Raw genomic sequence first — 17,451 nt, forward strand, 5'->3', positions numbered from 1 at the left:
GCGCAGAGCATTCCATTTCTGAGATGTGACTGAGCATGTCCCAAATCTGTAATTTGCTTTGAAAGAGTACAAACGTCTTTTGTTTTGTTTTAATTATAGTAAAATATACGTAACAGAAAATGGGCCGCATCTTTGAGTGGGTAATTTGTGGCCGTAAGTGGACTCACTTTGTTGAACAACCCTCACCGCCATCTGTGTCCAGGACTCCTTCATCCTTGGGAGCTGAGAGTCTGTCCTTGCTTCCTCCCGCCCTTCAGCCCCAGTGTCCGCTCTTAACTTTCTCTGTCTGTGATTTTCTCTGCTCTAGGGACCTCATGTAAGTGGAACCATACAGCATTTGTCCTTCTGTGTGTGGCTCATTTTCATCTTGAAGTAGGTTTTTTTTTTTTTGAACTTTTATTTATTTGTTAGTGCCCGTTACATTAGGTTTATTGGGCCGGAACCCCCATCAGTCAAGGAGGAGATTGCATGAGAGCGGGTGATGCCCGTGAACTTGGCAGCAACCTTTCCCTGAGGCCTGTCGGTGTTCTTGGAAAACAGCCTGGGGTTTTCACGTCTGTTGCTCCGATCGGTCTTGCCTGGCAGGAGGGAGAGCTGGCAGCGGGGCTGGCCCCCCGGCTCAGCTGCTCAGCCTTGGCCGGTACGGTCCTCTCTGGGTGCGCAGATCACGACTTCTGTCCACACTTTGCCAGTCGCTGAGCTCGTTCCTGGCGGGGTGGGCTTACCTGTGGAGGGACTGCTGTGTGTTTGGGAGAGGAGCTGAGGTTCTGGGCCTGGGTGCGTGCTCCTTTGGGGTATCAGCTCTGGGTGTGCACCTGTATGTAGGAGAGGCTGGGGGAGCCCGTGGGACAACAGACTGTCCTCCAGCTCTGCTGTGTGGTGCCCGTGCCACGAGGGGCACAGGTGTCCTGCAGCCACAGGGCCGGGCACTGTTCTGTGAAGATTCGGGAGACGGAGGTTCGCTTCCTGTCTGTAGTAAGAGAAGGGAAACATGTTGTACCTTCAGGGGCCCGCAGGAATCCAGTGGGATGACCCGTGGTTTCAGCAGTGTGGACGAGTCTGTTTGTTTGAGGAGAGCGGCCTGTCCTTCCGGTTGCCCTCTGTACTGTGGACTCTGTTCAGAGTGGAAGTCTGGGTTTTGCTGTAGGGTCTCTCTTTCTGGTTCATCCTGTTCTGGCATCTGTCATGATCTCTTTAGTGAGGGGCGTGTTTGTGGATTGCAGAGTTGTGGAGTGGGTTTAAAATAAGCCTTGATTTTAAACTTTGTTTCTTTTTTAAAGATTTTATTTATTTGTTTTTGAGACAGGATGGGGGAGGAGCAGAGGGAGAATTCTTGACATGGGGCTCTATCCCAGGATCCCCGGATCATGACCTGAGATGCTTCACTGACAGAGCCACCCACGTGCCCCCCGGCCTTGATTGAAATACGGGGCTGGGAGCAAATAACCGGCATGTTTGATACTTTGCCCTATTATTACGTGTTTAGGTAGACACTGGCAGTCAAATATTCTACTTCAGAAAATAACCACAAAGCCGTCTGCATCAATGCTTTTGTCCAACGTGCTATAGATCATCAGCGATAGGTATCTGGGGAGAAAGACAATTTGGGGCGCTTTTGTACCCCGAACATTCTGGGCGCCGCTAATGAACATGCTGCCTCAGATCCCCAGGCAGACAGTTTACAGCTGAAGTCTGCCTTCTGTTCTGTGCCTGACAGCTGAAAGTGGCGTGGGACATGCTCTGTTACCTTCCCCCGTACGTCGTCGTCGTGGTTCCCTTCGGGTGGCGAGAGTGTGGCAGAGACGTGGGCCTCCTGCCTGTGTGTCCCCTGATGGGCCGGGGACACCAGTGATCCCTGATGTGGAAAGCGGGCCCCACTCTTGAGGAGGTTAAGATCAAGAGAGGAATATGGCCAATGCCCCCGGACTGTTTATGCCTGCATTGTGCGGGCAAAGGGAGCGGTCTCCTCTCTTCCAGCTGGGGTCTTGTGTGGATTGGGGTCCAGGTGGGAGAGGGCTCCGATTATTGGGTTTGGGCTCAAAAGGTTCCTTACTGTTTGGGAGGCATGGTCAGAGCAGTTGAGCGCCTAAAACTTAAACTGTGTTGGGGAGCGATCGGGGAAGTACGGAGCGTTTTCCGAACCAGGATTCTGCTGGGAGAACAAAACCCTAAGGGCTCAGAAGTACTGATGAAGATAAAACCCGACCTTTTCCAACCGACCTGTACTTTGTTTCCAGAATGGCTAAGCCCCCTGCTGGGATGAACAGTGGCATGTATTTCAAGTTTTATGATCGTCTCTTCTGAAAATTCAGTAAATAAAATCTCACCCTGCTCACATGTGCTCTCGCCTGTCCTATTCCTCTGTCTCAGCGGAGAACGCACATTTTGCACACTGTTCACAGTAACACATGATTAAAGATAAAAAGTATTAGAAATTGACTTCAAGAACTCACTTTTCTGGTCTCATGGGTTTGTTGCCAGTTGCATCTCTAAGGCCCCTTCAAACTCTATGGCTGTTTGATTTAGAATATTCATGCGGTATTTATTTTGGGACTCTAGAGGATCGCACAATTAATTTTCTTTACTACTTGGTTTTCCTTATTGCCTTAACATTTGGAGGTACTGTTTCCGAGACTGTATATCTTAAGATTGTGATTTCTTGGATTTTTTTTTTTTTTTTTTTTGGCTTGCTGAACTAGTTGGTGGAGGTTTCGCTCCTTTGTGTGATGCCAAAGTTTATGGAAAATGAGTGAGAGAACACGAGGCCCTGGGCAGCATACATCATGGAGGATGGATTATTGCTGGAGACGGGTTTGGGTGCCTGCATGGGGCCACCACTGGTGATGGGCGGGGAGAACAGTGCCCGTCTCTTGTGGGTTCGTTATGGCATTGGGTCTGTGGATGCCCAGCACGTGTAGAGAACATGGTAGTGCCTATTAACTTCTTAAGAAGGTAGGGCTTCTTTCTGAGGCCAGAAAGTAGTAGAAAGTGGTTATGGGGGCACCTGGCTGGCTCAGTCGGTGGAGCACATGGCTCTTGATCTTGGGGTTGTGAGTTCGAGCCCCATGTTGGGGGTAGAGTTTACTCGAAAAGAATAAAATCTCTTTCTTTATTAAAAAAAAAGAAAGCGGTTATGTCATCCTCTTATTTTCTTTCATTATTTACTGCTACAGAGGATTTGGCGGTAGCATGAGGGACGTCTTGGTGGACGGGAAACCTCATTCTGTTTTTCGATTGCATTCATATCATCTGAGTTTTTGCATTTCCATCTTTTTGTGAAAAACACAACAGATCCCGAGAGGATTATCTCTGTCTAGAACCTTTGCAAGTCAATCAGTCTGACCAGCCAGTTCTTTGTGCACAGAGTACTATGGCTTGACAGTGATTTTTCCCCTCAGTTTTAGATGTTTTTATTATGGAATATTTTACACATGTAGAAAAACATAAGAGAATAATTTTTTTTAAAAAGATTTTATTTATTTATTTTGATAGAGAGATCACAAGCAGGCAGAGAGGCAGGCAGAGAGAGAGGCGGAAGCAGGCTCCCCGCTGAGCAGAGAGCCCGATGTGGGGCTCGATCCCAGGACTCTGAGATCATGACCTGAGCCGAAGGCAGCGGCTTAACCCACTGAGCCATCCAGGTGCCCCAACATAAGAGAATAATTTAATGAACTTGTACACCCAAGCCCTCAGTTTTATCAAATATTTTGTATATTTGATGTGTTTTGGGGAGTGTGTGTATGTGCATAATTTCTTTTTTAAAAAAACACCCCATTTCCACAGGACTGGAAGTTCAGGGGCTGTGGAGTCTCTGGTGCCCAGGACAGTGGGAAGGGGAGTGGCAGGCTTTGCAGAAACACTGTGTATCCTTCTCCAGTGGCCTGGCCTTCCCGCCTTCCCCTCCTTTCCTCTTCCCCTCCTTTCCTCGTGGAGGTAATAGTATCACAGACAGCTGGCTTTGGGGGAGGGGAAAGTATCTTGTTGGGCCCAGACAGTGATATAATTGTGAGTTAAATGAGGACTGCCCTCAGGGAACTTGTCCCTACACAAGGTAGAGCAGATGCATTCAGAAACGGCTCCTGTGGGTACCTCAGTGTCTCAGTTGTTAAGCCTCTGGTCGGCTCAGGTCATGATCCCAGCATCCTGGGATCGAGCCCTACATCAGGCAGATGGGGCTCCCTGCTCAGCGGGAGGCCTACCTCTCCCTCTCTCACTTCACCTGCTTGTGTTCCCTCTATCACTGTCTCTCTGTCAAATAAATAAACAACATCTTAAAAAAAAAAAAGAAGCGGCTCCTGTGGAAAACCAGAATGGCTTCAGGAGCTGTTGGGATGAACTTGGGATGAACTTGAAGACACGGAGATGGGGCAGGTGGGCCAGAGTTCCACCCTGGGAGCGTGGTCCTAGGGGTTAGAGTAGGTCGTTCAGGGCTGCCTGGACTCTTCTCAGGAGTAGCAAGAGAAGTCCGTGGCCGGAGAGCAATACCCCTGAGCCCTCACCTTACAGAATTGATAGCTCTAGGCCCTTAATGGAGCAGGACAGCAGAGAAGAGCAGCAGGCATCCCAGAAGCAGGCCATCTTGGATGAAACTTCAGCTCCTCTCCTTCTGGCTGTGTGGCCTGGAGTAAGCTCCTCACCCTCTCTGATGTGAGGTCCGTTCTTACTTCGGCTGCCGAGAGGTTAAGAGCAGGAGTTGAGTTTTTAGACATTGCGCAGTTTTGAGGTGCTGTGGCCTGTGGGGGTTTGGAGTAAACAGCTCCACGAGGAGAAGCCTGAGACTTACTGGTCGGTTGCAGATGTGTGGAGGTACCTCCGTACGCGCAGCCCTGCACACGGGGAAGCCACCAGTACTGCCCTTCTCCAGTTCCTTATGAAAGAGACCATCCTGCTCTTGGTCGTCAGGGCAGAACCCGGGACTGTCCCCGGTTGCTTTTCCATGACCCCGTCCCCTTCCAGTCACCAGAGAAAGGGCATTTGGTCTCTGCTTTATCTCTTGCGTTCCTCCCGACTCAGGCCTGCATCCCTTCCTGCCAGGATTCCAAGTCGATGTCTGCTTTCTGCCCTGACCTCATTCCACTCTCCCGGTTGCTGTCAGTCCCCTTCCCGGGCTGCAGGGGTGGAAGTGGTAACGTCCTGCTGACTTGTGCCTGTGGTTCCCCGAGCTCCAAGGAGAAAGCCTGAGCGCCTCAGTTGAATGTGTCTGTGGTCAGTCCCTTGCGGTCCCTCTCACTTCCCTGGTAGTGATTCCTTATGTCTGAGCTTTGTGCCCACGCGAATGCCTTCTGCTGCACTGGTCTGCCTTAGTTTCCTCTTTCAGGGTCTCCTGGGTGAGCCGTGTTCCCCCTGCCCCAGCCACCTTGGGCTGGGTGTTGCCCTGCACCTGCCATGGTCATTCCCCTAAGCACAGTGGCTACTTGGAGGGGGCAGTTGGGATGTGCGTGTGCACACAGGACATGTGGTCACAGCCCAGCCCTGGAGAGCAGCGGCAGAAACACCTTGTGTGTGTGTCCCCTCAGGTGCCTCCATGGACATGGGGTCACCCAGCAGGTGTGAGGCCCCACTGGCCCTGGTGCTGGCTGGGGACCTGCGGCTATCCCCTCCTGTGGGGGCAGAAAGGGAAGTGAGCAGCGAAGCAGTGCTCCTAAAGTTGGGGGTTGCTGGTGGTAGAAGAGACCAGACTTGGAGCTGAAGTCCCCTGTGCGTTCTCTCCCACACATGTCAGCATCAGAAATGAGAATGGGCAGAAGGTGTGATGTTAGAAAAGTTCTCTGTGAACTTTGTGAGAATACTGTCCACTTCCCTGTCCTCCCTTCAGCGCTGGTGAAGTGCTCAGATGTTGTGTCTCCCTGGGTTCCTTGGTCGTAGGGGCCTGGCCCAGGAGTGTCATTCAGGGTTCTGCTCTGCTCGGAGCCTGGGGGTTTGCCACATCTTACAGACGTCAAGCGCTTTCCTTGCCCCACAAACTAATAAGGTGACAACAGTAAAATCTTAGTCCTTTTCTTTAATAAGTTGCATTCTTTACATTCTGTTAAATCCTTTTTTTTTTTACAAGATTTTATTAGAGTGAGTGAGCATGAGCAGTGGGGAGGGTCAGAGGGAGAAGCTGACTCCCTGCTGAGCGGGGAGCCCTACGCAGGGCTCAGTCCCAGGACCCTGCCATCATGACCTGAGCCAAAGGCAGATGCTTAACCTCCTGAGCCACCCAGGTGCCCCTCTGTTGAACCCTTTGGAAAATGAAATGTTTTCTTCCATTCTAGAATTCTGGAGTCTCTGCGAGATAAGAAGACAGCTCAGTAGCGCTCAGCAATCATGTTTTTAATTTCCAAGAATTTCTAAAATTTTGAAAATTGTTGCCTCTGCCATGGCCTGTTGAAGGGAAGCTGGGCCTGCCTGTTTTTTTTTTTTTTTTAAGATTTTATTTATTTATTTGACAGAGAGAAATCACAAGTAGGCAGAGAGGCAGGCAGAGAGAGAGGAGGAAGCAGGCTCCCCGCTGAGCAGAAAGCCCGATGTGGGGCTCGAACCCAGGACCTGGGATCATGACCTGAGCCGAAGGCAGCGGCTTAACCCACTGAGCCACCCAGGCGCCCCTGGGCCTGCCTGTTTTATCAGTCCTCATCTCGACCCTGCCAGTGTTTTGTCCTCTGCCCCAAGGAGACCCGTCTCCTCTTGGATTCTGTCGTGTGAGAGAGTGCTAATTTGCATCATCTTCTGTCTGCCCCTCACTGATGATTTCCCCCACGTCCACTCACATCAGTGGTTTTCACTGTATTTTTGTTCCCTGTTGGCATTTGTGTGGCTGCCTGGCTGTTTTTCTGTATGTGGTATTTCTGCTTATTGGTCCTACTGTCTGCCCAGATTCGATGACTTGAAGACAAATTGACCTTGTTTGCAGTGGGAAAGGAGCAGAAGACCATTTGCTTCGTTGTTTCATTGTAGGAGTGGGTAAACTGAGGCTTGGGGTGGTGATGTGGCTTATGTAATCTGACACAGTCCTCCTTCGATGAAGTCAGATCAGAAACCAAGGTTCCTGACCCTCTATGCCCCGCAGAGGTCCTCGTGTGGACTCCTCATGGTGTCCTATTCCATTATTGTTATCTTGGTAAGGAGACTCAGAGCTGTTCAACCCTCACGTGTCCCTCTTTCCCTTCAAAGCAGATGTCAAATAGCCATTCACCAAGGCTTACCCATTTTTTCTCTGCTTTAAAAATTTTATTCTGTGATTTAATAAATTTTCCAGCAGTAAAATTCACTTGTGGAACATTTAGTTCTTGGAGTTTTAATGCGTGCACTGATCTATGTATCCTCCATGGCAAAGAGCCTGTGGAACAATCCGCCACTTCTTGGGTTCCCTAGGGCCTCCTTGTAGTCAGTCCCCACCAACTCCTGACAAGACGGATCTGTTCTCTGTCACTTTAGCTGTGCCTTTTCCAGAATGTCACAGAAGTGGGATCGTGCAGATTACCCCCTTCTGAGACTCCCCTCTTTCTCTACGTGAGTGCCTTTGAGATGCATCCAAATCAGTAGTTTGTGCCTTTTTATTACTAAGGAGCGTTCCAGTGTATGGGTGTACCACAGTTTTTTGTTTTTTTACCCTCCCCCCATTGCATTCCCACTTAAAAACATGTGAGAGTCCTGGCTGATGTGTGTCTTTGTCAGCATTTGATGTTGGCGGTTTTATAAAAATTTTGCCATTCTGGAGGTGTGTGGTGGTATCTCTCTCTGATTTTTTTTTTTTTAATTTTATTTATTTTGTCAGAGAGAGAGTGAGCACAAGCAGGGGGAGCAGCAGAGGGAGAGGGAGAAGCAGACTCCCCGCTGAGCAGGGAGCCTGATATGGGACTCGATCCCAGAACCCTGGATCATGACCTGAGCCGAAGGCAGATGCTTAACCAACTGAATCACCCACGTGTGATCTTAATTTGCAGTTCCGTGATGATCAGTGACACTGAGTATCTTTTCATGGCTTATTTGCTTTTCTTTGCCTGTTATGTGTATCTGTGTGTCTTGTTATACTCTTGGTTATACCTGTTGTTATCATCACGCTTGTATTCCAGGCTGGTATTGTGCCTAGGTTTTTTATGTCAACATGGTTGTCCACATGCTCCAGTAGATACTAGGGGTGAGGCACTGAGCAAGGAACTTTATGTACAGAATCTCAATTTATCCTCACAAAATCCTGGTGACGTAAGTATTGTTTTCTGTTACTGTGGAGAAGATACGTAGAGCCCTTTTCAGTGGATATTTGTTGCCTCCCATGTGCTTCAAGCCAAGCGTTAGGCCTGTGTCCTCGTTCTGTGACTCTGGGAAAGTCATTTAATTTCTGAGTCTGTGTTTGTATCTTCTAAATAGGGATCTGTCTCACGATATTTTCTCTCAGCGTTAGTGAGTGAGGGTTTTAAAGCAGAGTGGAGGAAGCCTGCTCAGCAGAAGGTCTGGCTCTTGGCATTTACTGAGAAAGCATTAGCATTAGTTTCTGTTCTAACATCTCCTAGCAGATGAGGCTGTTCCTGGCCTGTCCTGACCACCTCCCTCTGGAAGACTTCCCCTTGGTGGGTCCCATGCTCCGCTGCAGATCAAATACGAGAGCTGACACAAGATTCAGCCTTTTCTTTTTATGAAGTGCGCTTCTCTGCTTCCTCTGCGCGGCTTACGAATAGGCTGCCTCAGTTGGCCCAGAGAGATGGAATTGCACTGCACCGGTTTTGCATGACAGACCTCCTGTACTCGACTTGCCCCTGCTCAGCATCCCCCACCCCACTTAGATGCAGAAGGGACCCGTGACCCTGGAGCTTGCTGGTGGCTAACCTGGATGCGCTTTTCCAAAATCCACATTTCATACTTTTCCTTTATATTTATCCAATGGCATAATTAATCAACCAGTTCATTTTTTAACTTAAAAAAAAAAAAGATTTTATTTATTTATTCGAGAAAGTGCAAGTGAGCACAAGCAGGGGGAACAGCAGAGGGAGAGGGAGAACCAGAGTCCTCACTGACCAGGGAGCCCAACACGGGGCTCAATCCCAGGACGAGATTATGACCCAAGCCAAAGGCAGATGCTTAACCCACTGAGCCACCCTAATTTTTTAACTTCTTAATGGAATTATAAACATACAGATTTGGTCAACATCACATTATGCTTTAAATACCTAAGCTTAGGTCTGGCAGAGGGGTGCTGGGAGCAATAGCGTACGTGCTGTTCCTGGAATTTCTTTCATCTGTCACTTGCTAGTCCTGTAATCAGGCTTTTTCTTTATTGGCCAGATCATTTGGGATGATTTCCAGGAAACTGGAAATACTTCGAAGAGATGTTTCTATTTGAAAGGAGTGCCTAAGTTTTTCTGAAGTCAGTAATAGAAAAGCTGAATGAGCCAAGTGTTTACTTAGAGTCCGTTTCTGCTCCAGTGTTTCGGTGAAGAATGTCTAACCTTTACAAATATCATTAAGGGTGATCTGGTTGTCAAGGTTATTCTGTTTAGGGTAGGACAGGAAGAGGAGACTGTAATATTGGCAAAAACAAAAGGGTACAGCAGTGACCGTGTACAAATTGTCAAGTCATCTGTTATGGGTATGCGAGGCTTGGGAGCAAGGGTTGGGCTGCAGGGGGCTCGATGTGCTCTCCTGTTCCCCCCCACCCGGGGCACTTCGCACATCGACCTCCCCTGGGCAGGTGTGAATGTGATACCCACCTTGTGCGGGCTGCATTCCCCTCTTGTTGTCTGTAATTCCCTCATCAGCAGAGCTGGCCTTTGAAATACAGGAGCCCAGAGGACCGTGGAAGACTCTGGATTCTGGAGTAGATGGCCTGGAGCCAGGTCCTCCGTCTGCCGGTCACCAGCTTCATGACTGCGCACGACTTAATTGCTTTCTGCACCTTGAGGTTCCTGTCTGTAAAATGGGTGTAATGATAGTGCCTACCTCACAGGGGTTAACGGTTGTAAAGAAAGAACTGTCAAAGGGCGCCTGGGTGGCTCAGTGGGTTGAGCCGCTGCCTTCGACTCAGGTCATGATCTCAGGGTCCTGGGATCGAGTCCCACATCGGGCTCTCTGCTAGGTGGGGAGCCTGCTTCCTCCTCTCTCTGCCTGCCTCTCTCTGTCAAATAAATAAATAAAATCTTAAAAAAAAAAGAAAGAAAGAAAGAAAGAAAGAACTATCAAGAGGTGGGGTTGAAAATACCCAATTCTGGTCGTCTGGTTCCAGTGTTTTCAGTGGTGGGAGGTGAGCCTCTGTGAGACTCATGGTAAGGGTTCCACTTTCCTTCCTGCCCACGTGGGAAGAATTTCTCATGTTTTGTATTGATGCCATTAGGAAAGCTTGATAGCATGTTTTTATCTAGAAATACAAATAATTATCAAATGGAATTAGTGAAACCAAGAGGGACATTTTTTTATATAAAGAAAGCCCAAGTATTTTTTTATGGAGTTACTGCACCTAAAGTTAGTTATGATAAATGACAATCTCATCTTACAGGGGAAAAGATTAAAAACATAACCCGCTCTCTGATAAAAACACAACCCGGCACAGTTTCGTTGAAGTAATTAGACTCTGCTGCTTTAATCTTGAATTTGGCTGGGTCGCATGTGAGTTAATTTTTTCCCCCGGTTTGAGACGCACACAGTAGGGTGGGACCCTATATGTGAGTCAACCAGGAGGAAAAACCATTTGGGAATTGAATGTTGGTCCAGCAATCCAATTTGACTTCTACCCGCAGGCAGTGTGTGGTGCCGGCTGGGTCTGCATTGTTATTCCAGAGTCAGTGCTGACATCCTGTGACTAATATGTTCCAGCTGTCTGGGTCACTACTTTGGAGTACTATTTATTTGCGGTAGTGATGCTGCAAACAGGAAAAGCTTTCCCTTTTGTTGGTTGAGAGCTTTGCTGGTAATTAGTAAAACAAGTATGCCTCTTATTTGGGAGAGACTGGAAAGGAGGCTGAAGAGTCCATTGTACACGACCCCAGTGGAAAACGATTTGGCATTACTTAGAAGAGCTGAACACGTGCACTCCTGTGCTCTGCCCCCTCTCTTAGGTGAACACCCTGGAGAAACGCCGTGTGTGCCCCAGGGACAGGCGCTGGAATGTAAGTTGTTCATGATAGCAAAAACTGACAAGTCCCCAGGGGGTCCTCAGCGGAGTGGGGCGGTGAGCTGTGGCTCTGTTCACGCAGAGGGAACTGTATAGAAGGCGATGAATGTCAACCACAGTTGCACGAGTCACCAGGGGTGCGTCTCAGAATCCGTGTCACAAGAGGCAAGTCTGAATTCACACACTCCATGTTTCACTTTTCATTGGTTAAAACCTGGCAAAATGCAACCACTTACTGAGAATATTACGCATGTGATGAAAACATACAGATGAGCAGAGGAATTAAATCACAGTTGGGGCTAGTAGTTATCTGTGCGGGGGAGTGGACGGGAGGGCGTCAGGAAGGGGCACACACGTCTTCCATAAAACCCCACAAGACCCCCCAAACCCAGCCTCTGGGGTATTAGGTGCATGGGATTGGTTTCCATTATTCTCTAGTCTGACATGTGGTCAGCGAATAACAAGGTTCCCCAAACGTAGCGGTTTAAAACACTGAGGAACATGGATTGTCTCACAGGTCTGTGTGTGGGTAAGACATTGGGAGACAGACCGAACTGGGAAGCTTATTTTGCTCATTTTTGCTTTGGTAATGGCGCAGGCATTCACTGACATGACGGGGGTGGGGGGGCATAGGTGCCTCACCTGTTCGCGGTGTGGGGCTGGAGGGAGGCCCCTGGTGTGAGCTGTTGGGAGGGAGGGGGCCCTGGCAGGTGACAGCACCTGCCGGGGTTGGGGGCAGGCAGGGCAGGGCAGAGAGGGATTCGGGAAGTATGGACCTCTGGATGTGTGGTACAGATGGGACCACATGTGCTTCGATGTCTGTCTACCCATGTCCCTAGATCGGGCAAAAGTCTGGGCCCCGTGACTTTGAGGAGAATTCTCTGGACTAATGGCTATCTGCAGCATCCTGGGCTCCCCGTGATATTGAAGTCTCTGCCAGCTTCACTTGATCTCCTGAGAACCCCCCCTAATGGGAAAGGAGAGCCCACCCCTCACTCCCTTCCTCTCCAAGTGAGGGTGTAGCTGGAAATGAGCTGGACAAGTAAGGATGGGAGTTGGAGCTTAAAAATTCATGCAGTGATGACATTCTGCTCGCAATACACGTTTGTTTTAATATTAACAAGGTTTCAGTTGCTGATTCGTTTGCTCATCCTCACCAAAATCTTGGAGTAAAATTGGTGTTTCCAAAGGAGCGTCATGTGTCTTCCCTTGGTTTTGGGTAGCTTTTGCCACAACTTCCTGGTGAGTGCTCCTGGGGTCCATGTGCTCCGGCGTGTGAGGCACCGAGACCTGTCCTGTCTCCGTGTGGGTTGCAGCACCCTTGGGAGCAGGTGCTCCCCAGTCCCCAGGGGAGGAAGCAGCCTGAAGCAGCTCTCTCCATTTTTCATCGAGCCGGCGAGTGGAGGGATGGGACTGAAAAAGACGGCTCAGGGTCTTGACTCACTTTCATTAGGCTTTCGTATGTGGTGCCTTCGCCCATTGGACGCCGATCCCCGTAAACCTTTGCGAGCAGGACTGTGGTGACCAGTGCACAAAGGCCCCTTTTAGATCATCTTGTGGGGAAACTACATGCTCCTCGGTGATTCTGACCCTGGGATCATGATCAGAGCTGCAGGCGGACGCTTCACCCACTGAGCCACCGAGGCGCCCCAGGAATGGTTATTCTTCAGGGAGCAAACTGCAGTGCACCCCCTCCCCCCCAGATGGCATGCGACTGTGTTTGGCCTCTTGGCCTTGAGGTTACTTTTCAGGAGAGCATCCTGTGGGGTTGGGGAGCCACCTGTATGGTGAGACACGCCTTGAGCTTGGAGTCGGAAGATCTAAGTAGAGGCTTCAACCCTGCTGTTATTTTCTAGTTGAGTGTCCTTGTCGTGCTGTCGTGCTGTTTTTGGGCACCTGGCGGGTCTGCCTGGGAAATCCAGGAGGCCCAGAGGTCTGGCGTGGCTCCGAGGGTGCGTGGGGGCCTCACGTGGGGTCTCAGAAATCCACAGTCACACTCCGGCCCTGGAAGCTCCCCTTCCCTTCTGAGTGGAGGTTTGGGTGACGTCATGTGTCACTGCCTTGAAATTGATGTGAGTTAAGAGAAACTTAATAAGGAATTTCTTTGTTCTAGAACTTCCTAGTGGGTGAGGCTAATGGTTGTTCCCCACATTAGGGATGTGAGGGATCAATCTTTTCTCTTTTCACATTTCTCCTTGCTTAAACGCAACTAGTTCAAGAACTGTTTTAATCTAGAGGCTTGTCATTGCTGAAGAACATTGTCTCAACTGAAATAGCTTGAATCTTATAGAGCTCCTTGCTGGTAACACGTTGTTTCACTTATGTTTGCAGGGTGAGGCAGCATGACCAGCCCCGAATGTGCCCCTGGGCATTAGCCATTCGCTTTACTTTAGGAGAAAGAAGACCACCGTCCGCTTGAGAGGTGAGTCAAGATTTCTGTGCAGCTTTTTATCCTACGAATTTCAGACACATGGAAGAGTTAGAAGAATGTGCGGTGAGTTCCTGTGTACTCCCTGCCTACATTTAACGCTCATTAGCATTTTGCGACATTGTGTGTGTGTGTGTTTGTGTGCATGTGTACATGTGTGTGTTTGAGGGCTTGCACATTTTTCTGCTGATGTGTGTAAAGGAAAAGTAAGTTGCAGGCATCATGACATTTTATCCTAAATTCTTTGGGATGTAGCTCCTAAAAATAAGGATGTCTTCCCTGAGAGGCATCTTAGAACTCAAAAACTGTGAGATATCTCCTCTATATCTCATCATCTATATCTCAAAAACTATGATATATAGAATCATTGAATTAAACACATTGAATTAAATTATTTAATTAAATTATTAAATTAAATTGTTAAATTATAAAAACACATTGAATTAAAATCATTGAATTAAACTATGATTTCCTATTAAAAGGTGTATTTTGGATTTATGATCCCTTCATAGCTGATAAAAACCTTTAAGCAGTGATTTATTTAATGGACAGATAGGCAGTGTGAGCGTGTTTGAAAGAGATCTGTCTGTCCATAAAGGACTGATTGGGTTTTACACTTGCCCGTGGGTCCCGCATAAGAGGGCGGCCGTGTTTTCCTCGTTCGGCATGCTCTGTCCGTCTGTGCCCTGTGGGCTTCACAAGTAGACTAGTCTTTGCTTGAACAGGGTTGAAGGTCTTCACTGAGTTTTTAACCCAAACTCCCAGGAGAATGTGCCAGGGAGATGCAGTCCTGTGAAGCTGAGGTTTCACCGTATTAAAACTAGCGTTGAGGACATTGTCAGTGACTCCCAGCGCCATCACTGTGATTTGACTACCGAACTGACACTTCCCTTCAAACCCTGCAGATGTGTTGAGCTGTGATTAGTTGTAGATGGAAACACATCAGGACCAGTCCCTCGTGATCACTGGTAGCCCTCGGTGGCTCTGCATGGTGGCTGTGCTGTCCCATGGGTGGCTGTCCTCCACACAGTGCTGGGCTCTCCCTCGGTGGGCCCTGGGAATCCAGGCATTTCTTCATGGAGAGGTTAACGAGCTACAGCTGCCCGTTTCGAGCCTTACTTTAGAAGAAGTCTTTATGTCTTCTTAGATTCTTGGAAGTCTTCTTGATTCTCGTGTCTTATTTAGACCACAGAGTTCGTGACGCCAGTGAGGTTTCTTGCTGCGGACTTGAGCGCGTAGATTCAGAGGCTTGTGTGGGGCAGGCCTGTACCAGGACAGGAACTGGGGTTTGCTCCGTAAGGGGCGATGAGCACCGTGGGGTACAAGTACATATGCATTGCCCAGTTTTTGACCCAATAAAATGTGTCTGGCTGAATTGGGCGAGCTTTATGATTTCAAACCTTTAGGGACTAGAATGTTCATTGGAAGGAAGTAGTTCCTGTGGGACTTGGATGTGTTTATGGCTAAATTTGGCTTTTATAAATAAAGTTTTATTCAGACACGATCACGTTCATTTGTTTATGGTTCATCCGTGACGGCTTTTGTACTGCAATAGCACAATCGCACGGTTGTGAGAGAGACCAGGGTTGGTGGCTCCAGCAGTGACCGTAGGGCCCACAAAACCTAACACGTGTCCCCCTGGCACTTTACAAAATGTTTGCCAACTCCTGCTTTACTTCATAAAAGCAAGGGCACAGTGGTGATAACCGCTGCATCTTGAAATAGCCTCAGCCCATTAATTTTAATGTGAATGCCTTTATTTATTCATTTATTTATCCCACAGATATTTACCAAGAAGCTACTATGTGTCAGGGATAATAAGATGGTGACAGTCATGTAGGCTCTCACCGGTGTGGAACTTCCCAGGGGCTCCTGTGAACTTGAAGCTCCACTCCAGGATTGTGCTTTGTACGTGTCAGAACAAAAGCATGAAATGGGAATGGAATAGAATGACCACATTCTCCGTTTTGATTGAGTATATTGGTTATATTTCTTAATTTTATAAATTTGTAAGCACTTTCCATAACGTGATGATCTACATTGATATGGCCGTGTGTCTGAGTGTGTCTGAAGGTCCTGCTCGTTTCCATGGGGTGACAGCCGACTGTCTAAGGCAGCGTGTCTGCATTGGGCCACGAGCTTGGACATGCTCATCCCAGCAAGCCAAGCAGACCTCCCATCTCAGGCTATATGAATAATAAATAATAAAACTCAACAGAAAGAAAAGCATGCAGGGTAATAAAATTTGGAATGTGGTATAGCAGATTCATCCATCGCTGTTGGCATGCTTCTCTGTTTGCTTACGTGAGGTTGTAAAAGTTTTGTTCTCCTGATAGGAGGTCATAGAGGGCATTGTTGTGAACAGAGACAGGTGAAGCGGTTAACACTGCTTTAACCCCGGTAGTGTTTTCATGTATGTGCCTAGATGCTTTATGGGCGTGAGTCACTCCTCTGTCGTCACCCCAGACTGTGCTCCGACAGACAGAAAGGAAATGCCGTTGACTCATCCCTGCAAACCCTCACAGGGCCGTCACGGCTGCCTTGGCTCGTTCCAGCCTGAGACATCCTTTAGGAAAGTGAAGTGAGGTCGAACATTTATTTGGATGTTGGAGGTACAGTTGGTTAGCTGCGTGGAATGATGTAAAGATGGCAAAAGGCATGACATCCCGACAGTGTTCACTCCTTGCCTTAGAACCGTCTGCCATCGGGCAGGATGCTTCTTGTCACCCTCTGGGGCAGTGATCTGGGTGACCGTGCTTTGCCCTGAAATCGGAGCCTCTCGGGAGGGGCTGTGCATGGGGGTCAGACTCTGCAATGGTTGGTTTTGTTGCCATGATTGTAATAAAGTTAAGGTGAGGCTCTTCTTTCTGAGGGAGAGACGGTACGTATGCATTCACACGGTCTGCTTCTGTGTTTAAAATGTTTTTACAGCTTCCGTCCTGCCCTTCATTTCAGTAGTTTTTTTCAGTGGTGCAGAATTAGGGATAAATGAAAAATGAGAATGGAGAAGACTGATGACAGTTGTTTTCCTCACGAAACTGGAAACCGTCGACATAACTGCTTCCAGCTAAAAAGAAGGGTTTCGGAAGCAAAATGAGGAGAGGCGGAATCACCTGATCTGTGGTGCTAGAGAAGCTGTGTCTTCTGTCCTCAGGACAGGGAGCTCTTCTACCCAGAACTCCAGCCTCGGGGGCGTCTCATTTGTCAAGGACAGCTCCTTAAGACCGACTTCCTCAGCCTCCGGTTTGGCCTCTGGAGAGGGGTCGTACCGACGTGCACACGAGCATCTCATGGCAGAGCGAGTGGGGGTCTGGGAAGCGTATGAGGATGGTTCTCTTGGCCAGGAAGGCGGGATAAAGAGGTGATTAAGAACTCGGACGCTGAGGCCAGTTTCCATGGGTGCCATTATTAGCCACAGACGATTTTGACCTGTTACTTAACTTCTCATGTGCCCCGGTCTGCTCACCGGTGTCATGGGGATGGAGGTGTCCACTGCGGGGCTCTGGGAAGGGCTGAATTAATGGATGTGTGCCAGGCACTTAGGACAGTGCCTGATACCTGCTAGTCTGTCCCTTGTGAATTTTTAAAACAGCCCTGCCGGCGAAGTGTCCTCCTCATGTGACAGGTGAGGGCGCCGACGTCCAGAGTCACGTGACCTCTAAGAGTGACACCTGCTGCCGTCAGGTCTCCTGACTTCTTGTGGCTACACTGGTCATTGCGAGGATTATGGGGGCGTTTGGAGTGATAGGAAGTCCAGGGAGCAGAGAGGGAGACTCTTTGGTTCCGGAACAGTTCCCGCTGTTTGGACGTACCTAAGTGTGACGCAGGAAGCATTGCTCGTGGGTTCACTTGCACCATGGTCTCCGGCTTCCCTCCATGGGGTGCCCCCGGGCGTGTTTTGGAAGCATCACACCGAGGAAATCCATGCCCACAGTGT

At 48.8% G+C, this 17,451-nt stretch overlaps 1 protein-coding gene across 9 annotated transcripts in view; it reads left to right on the forward strand.

Annotated features, from left to right (window-relative positions):
- The window catches only part of SGMS1 (sphingomyelin synthase 1), a 269,326-nt gene that overhangs the window by 15,198 nt on the left and 236,677 nt on the right, over positions 1-17,451 (forward strand). For all 9 annotated transcript variants that reach the window (XM_047703349.1, XM_047703354.1, XM_047703351.1 and 6 more), the window contains exon 2: positions 13,418-13,508. The gene's annotated coding sequence lies outside the window, so the exon portion shown is untranslated. The remainder of the gene's footprint in view (positions 1-13,417; positions 13,509-17,451) is intronic.

This window comes from Lutra lutra, chromosome 14 (genome assembly GCF_902655055.1).
Source record: "Lutra lutra chromosome 14, mLutLut1.2, whole genome shotgun sequence".
Taxonomy (NCBI): domain Eukaryota; kingdom Metazoa; phylum Chordata; class Mammalia; order Carnivora; family Mustelidae; genus Lutra; species Lutra lutra.